We start from the raw sequence: 6,671 nt of genomic DNA on the forward strand, positions 1-6,671 counted from the left end.
AATCCAAGAATAAGGAAGATTTATTGAAATTTCGAAGATATAATTGTTGAAACAAACTGCTAGTTAGGAAGGATGGAAATAGTGCCAACACTCTGGAAATGGTTTGGCAGTTTCATAAAAAGTTAAACATACACCTACCATATGAAGATACAGTCATTCTTCATCTAGATATCTGTGCAAGAGACAGCATATGTCCATGCAAAGACTTGTATGTAAGTGTTCATAGCAGCTTGAGTTGAAGTTACCCCAAACTGGAAATAATTCAAATATTCATCAACATTGCCTGGATAAACAAACTGTGGCATGCCCAATCATTAAAAGAAACAACACTAGTGATGCCCACAACATCAGGGATGAATCACAGAACAATTATGCTAAGTGAGAAAAAGAAAGAAAACAAAGACTCTAATCCCATTTATATGAGTATGAAATACAAATTATCTATAGTGACAGACCATAGATGAATGGTTGCATGGGGAGAAGTAAGTAGGACTAGGAGGGAAGGAAGAACGTCCTTGGAGACATGGGGTGTGCATTAATGTGATTGTTTCAATGGCTTCATACGTTTATTATATTAATCAGAATTTACCACACCACACATCAAGTACATGCAAGTTATTGTTTTCAATTAATTATGTATCAATAACATACACTGAGAAAACAGAAAAGAAGACAGATGAAAAATAGAAGAAAATATTAAAGTTTACCCAGCAATCCTAGGCATCTAGTGTTTAGCTGGTAAGTGTTCCAGAGGGAACGAACAGAGAAAAATATAAAGAAACAAATATGTTTCCCAGGTCTGTTCTTTAAAAGTCTCAAGCTAGGTGCTGGTGGCTCATTCCTATAATCCTAGCTACTCAGGAGGCTAAGACCTGAGGACTGTGGTTTGAAGCCAACCCCTGCATGAAAGTCCATGAGACTCTTATCTCCAATTAACTTCCAAAAAGCCAGACGTGGGGCTGTGGCTTGGGTGGTACAGTGTTAGCCATGAGCAAATAAATAAATAAACATCTCAGGGACAGTGAGTGCCCAAGCCTTGAGTTCAAGCCTCAAGACCAGCACAAGAAAAAAATAATTTACAAACTTGAGATGGAAAGAGCATTGCAAAAGAGCTAAACAAGCTGTGTGAATAAGAGGCCCACATTGAGACAGCCCCCATGGAATTTTAGAACATTTGGGACAACTGAAGTTTCTGAACACTTCCAGAGATGTAAAAATGCAAAATCAAAGCTAAAAGAAAAAAAATCAACTCCAAGAATGAGGTTCAACTTGGCTTCTGCAATCTCAATGACAAAGTGGGTGTGAGAACAGAATGGCACAAGGACTATGGAGAGAAGCATGATTACAAGCCAGATTCAATCTGGAATGGGGAAAAAAAATAGTCATTTCATGAATAAATGTGCTTTAAAATCTGTTCTCATCCACATTTATTCTTTAAAAATTTTTGAAAACGAGATAGCCCGGGGCTGCGGATATGACCTAGTGGTAGTGTGCTTGCCTTGCATACGTGAAGCCCTGAGTTTGATTCCTCAGAACCACATATATAGAAAAAGCCAGAAGTGGCACTGTGGCTCAAGTGCTACCCTTGAGCAAAAAGAAGCCAGGGACAATGCTCAGGCCCTGAGTTCAAGCCCCATGACTGGCAAAACAACAACAACAACAAAAAATGAGATAGCCTATAAGATGAGAAAGAGATATAAGGAAAAGGAAGCTATGGGATTCACGGGTTTACAAGATTAACCAGCTGGGCACCAGTGGCTCACAGGTGTAATCCTAGCTACTCAGAAGGGTGCACGAAAGTCTATGAGACTCTTAGCTCCACTTAAACTACCAAAAAAGCTGGTAATGGGGCTGTGGCTCAAGTCTGTGAGACTCTTATCTCCAATTAACTACCAGAAAGCTGGAAGTGGCACTGTGGCTCAAAGTGGTAGAGTGCTAGCCTTGAGAAAAATGTTCAGGGACAATACACAGGCTCTGAGTTCAAGACCCATGACCAACGAAAAAGGAGAAGGAGAAGAGGAAGAGAAAGAGGAAAAGGAAGAAGAAAGAAGAAGGAGGAGGAGAAATGTATTAACAATTTTTAAGGCATAAGAGTTTTGGGTGGATTTATCCTAAATTACTAACAGTTCTTCCCTTTGGGAGCCAGAAGCATAGATTTCCTCATTTGTTTATTCATTTTTAATTGTATTTTGCTTTTCAGTTGTGGCACTGGGAATCAAAATGAAGGCCTTGCACATGCTAGCTACACATTCAGCCACTGAACTGTGACCTCTCTACTCCAAATGCTTTATATTTTAGCTATCTAAGGCTTCTGGACTTTTCACAAGTAATTTTAATATTTAAGATATGCAATTATATTCTGAAATGAAGGTTAGAATAGTTCCTTCCTCCAGCACAATTCCCAAATAAATATTCTTACAACATTTTTTTTGGGGGGGGGCCATTCCTGGGGCTTGGACTCCAGACATGAGCACTGTCCCTGGCTTCTTTTTGCTCAAGGCTAGCACTCTACCTCTTGAGCCAAAGGGTCACTTCCGACCTTTCCTGTTTATGTGACACTGAGGAATTGAACCCAGGGCTTTGTGCATGCTAGGCAAGCACTCTACCACTAGGCCACATTCCTAGCCCTCTTAAAAATTTTTGTGTGTACATATAGTGCAGAATTTTGTGTGCCTCCTTACACTTGAATGGGTCCTAAACTGAACCCCCAAGACCTTTTTCACAGAGGACACTGAAGTGGAGACTTCCTCAGATAGAATTTCTTTAAGCTGGACATTACAACCCAGCCTAGGGAACAAGGTGAATTTTCAACCCATCATGGCCTGTATGGTCTCCCCCTCTCCCCCGCTTCTCTTCTCTTTTCCTGTAAGGGTTTTTCTGCTGTCTTCTAGGCGTCATTTCCTTTTGCTTTATTTCCTTTGATGTCTCAGGCTTAGTTATATAATCACAGCTGAAGCTCTTTGTTTTCTCCAAGTTTTCTCCATAGGTCTTTTCTACTGGGGCTAGTAACTAGTGAGTCACTTCATATTCTGAACCATATCTCTGCAGACATCAGAATTTTGTCTAGGAAAAGTTTAGACAAGGATCCCTGGACCCCTGGAAACCATTAGCATACACTCATACAGACTAGGGGACAACAGTTCCCTTTCTCCTTAGGAATCCAGTATTTTTTGTTTTGTTTGGTTCTGCTTTATTTTTATTTATGAGACAGTTTTGCAAATTCATTATCCTCCTGCCTCAGCCACCTAAGTGCTAGGATTACACCATGAACCATCTTCACAGTTTAAATCTAGTGTTAATATTCTTAATTCTCTCAATATGACATTATTTCATATAATTACTGTTTATTAAATAAGAGTATATATATTCCTTTGAGCAGAATATATAATTTTTCCAAGTATTCTGTACAAAGTCTGCACTAATCTATAAGAGCTATGTTTTCAGCCTATCTAAAGCCATAAAACAAACTGGTTAAAATTTTTGTCCAGGGGGCTAGGAATGTAGCTTACAGGTAGAGTGCTTGCCTAGAATGCATGAAACCCTGGGTTCAATTCCTCAGCACCACATAAACAGAAAAAGTCGGAAGTGGCGCTGTGGCTCAAATGGTAGAGTGCTAGCCTTGAGCAAAAGAAGCCAGGGACAGTGCTCACCCTGAGTTCATTACCTAAGACTGGCAAAAAAAAAAAAAAAGTCCAGAATACTACTCTATGTCTGCTGCACTTGCATATTTGAGAGATAGACAGACAGACAGTCAGAGAGAGAAAGAAAGAGAGAGAGAGTGAGAGTGAGAGAGAGAGAGAGAGAGATGGTGAGAGTGAGAGAAGGGGCCAGACAGTGAGAGATTGAGAGAGAGAGAGAGAAAGAGAGAGAGCCCATTTGAATTTTACACTCTTTAAGTGCTTCACTTACTTCATTTTCAGTCCTGACCTTCATGTGTGCTAGCTCTGGCTTCTCTGGGACATCACGGTGCTCTTCTCACTCCTTCTTTCCATTCTGAGCACCAAGCCCATCTTCTCATTAGTTATAGAGACTTTCCCCTTGTATAATTTTATGGTTCCCAGACAAGCTGGGGTCAAAACAGATGATGGGGGCTGGGAAGGTGGCTTAGCGGCAGAGTGCTTGCCTAGCATGCATGAAGCCCTGGGTTCGATTCCTCCGTACCACATAAGCCGGAAGTGGCGCTGTGGCTCAAGTGGTAGAGTGCTAACCTTGAGCAAAAGAAGCTCAGGGACAGCAACCAGGCCCTGAGTTCAAGCCCCAGGACTGGCATAAAAAAACAAACAAACAAAAAACGGATGATGGTGTTCTTGAAGGATGTTGAGATCTTCAAGAGGAAAGGGGTAGACTGGGGAATAGTAAGAGTCATATTAAAAGAGTTGTAATGCCAGACTGACTTCCCCCAAAGTCTTCTAAGAAAATGTTATGTTCAAAGTGAGGCAGAATATTACAAGGTGGAGTGTAGCATGTGTTGAGTAAAAGAAGAAGCTAATAAGAAGATGCTGGAGTACTCCAAGAATAAAATAGAGAAAGCATAGACAATGGAAGTAACTGTAGGAATCAAAAGGAAGAGTTAGATGAGAGGTATGGTAGAATCGTGACAGTATTTAGTGTGCTAGATGCTCTGGTTTTATCTATTCAGAACAATATACCCCATCTTTCTGGAGATTCATACCACTCCGATGGCAGCCATCTGTTTGTAGATGGGACTGATGAGGGTGATGAGATTTCCCCCTGCACTCTGCACAAGCACCTGAGGGCTCGAGGTACCGCTCTAGGTGATCCAGCATCATGTTCCTTCAGGTTGATTCTGCAAAAGACTGTCATAAGTGTTACAAGATCTATCCCATGGGGAAAAGATATTTATTTTTCAACCAACTTTGCCTCAGAATGACGCAAAAACTCTGTCAAACCTTCCACTGACTTCATGGCAAGGTGAACACTAGCTACTCTCTCTCACTTGCCCAGTCTCCTTCTCTTTGACTCAGGGTCAGATTGCATCATAGTCTGATGTTTTCCAGAACCTTTCTGCTCTGTGCTTATGTATTTCCTTTCCTCTCACAAAATCCTTAGAGATGGCTTGTTTTTTAAGATGGAGTACAAATATGAAACCAAGGCTGGCCTCCAGTTTGTGATCCTTTTGCCTCAACCTCCTGATGAATAGTATTACAGGTGTGCATCATCATGCCCAGAAAAATTCTTATACATCTGATCCCCCTTGTCATCTGGGTTTGAGAATACATGGATGAGTACAACTGCCGCTATGGTTTGAATGTGGTTTACCACCCTCCTCCCCACAATTCATGCTGTTTAGAAGTGTGTCTTTGGGGAGAAGAAAGTTCAGAAAAGTAAAACCTCCATGACTGGATCCTTGTGGCTTTATAAGAAGGAGACAGACACATATACACACATGCATTCCCTGTCTCTTGTTGTATGATGCTTGGTGGCACCTTGAGGACGCTGCAAACAAGAAGGCAATCAATCACCACATGAGGTCCCTAGACCATAGACCTCCTGAACTTTCAGCCAGAATAATCAGAATAAAAAATGAACTGCAAACAAATGGGGCGGGGGAAGCCCAGATTAATATAATAGCCAGTCTCTCTGTGTCTCTGTGTCTCTGTCTCTGTCTCTGTCTCTCTCTCTCTCTCTCTCTCTCTCTCTCTCTCTCTCTCACACACACACACACACACAGTATATTAGTACATGATTTAGGCTGGACCAATGCAATAATACAACATCAACATCTACCACTCACAGTGATTGGTCTAAAACACTGACATGTGATGTAAACTAGACCAATAGCAAGGCCTCCTTGGCATTTAAACTAAAGGAAGAATACGTTTTTGAAAGTGCATCTAGTAAAAGGGTGGGACCTTAATCTGCTACTAGGATCTGAGCCTTGTGGAAAATAGTAAGGAAGTATCTCATCTAGATAGATACAGAAGAGGCATTTCTGGTGGCACCAGTTTGCTAGTTCCATTCCTGGGGTTCCTAAACAGGCTCTAGCTTCTGCAGCTCTTTGATTCTGTCAGCTACCTCAGCATACATGTAGTAATTTTTTTTCCTATTACGCTAATTGGAGTAGGAAACTCTATCGCTTGCAACCCTAATATACACAGTGGCAAAACAGAGGATTGAATAGTGTTAGTTCTAATATAAGCACAAGAGACAAAAATGATAGTAGTATTCACAGAAAGATGAGCGTGAGAAACATCTTATTGGAAATGACTGAGTCACAGCAGCATATTCAGATAAAAACTGAATGTATCCTTTTGAAGCTAATAAAACAGTGAAGATTTTAGTGAGAGGATTCAGGCACATGATATAGATACAGCAAGCATATAAATTGGAATGTTAAATCTGTTCATCAAGGAAGGCAGTGTACTTGGGCTTTCTCAGTGTTATGAGATAATCATTTTTCATATTACTGCTAAGGATTCCAAATCATTAACCCTTTTCAAGATAGGAGAGATCTAGTGTAGTAAACTTAACATCAAGTGGATAGTTGGTGTCTCACAGAATAATGCCAGATGTGAGCTCCATGTTGGTCTCTGTGATTGACAAGATAAACATTTACAGATAATACTAGATAGGGCTTTTCAGTTGGAACTCCATGTTATTGACCTCAATCAAAGATGCTATTTCTGCCACCATGATCATTGGTCAAAGCT

Source organism: Perognathus longimembris, chromosome 11 (assembly GCF_023159225.1).
Source record: "Perognathus longimembris pacificus isolate PPM17 chromosome 11, ASM2315922v1, whole genome shotgun sequence".
NCBI classification, from domain to species: domain Eukaryota; kingdom Metazoa; phylum Chordata; class Mammalia; order Rodentia; family Heteromyidae; genus Perognathus; species Perognathus longimembris.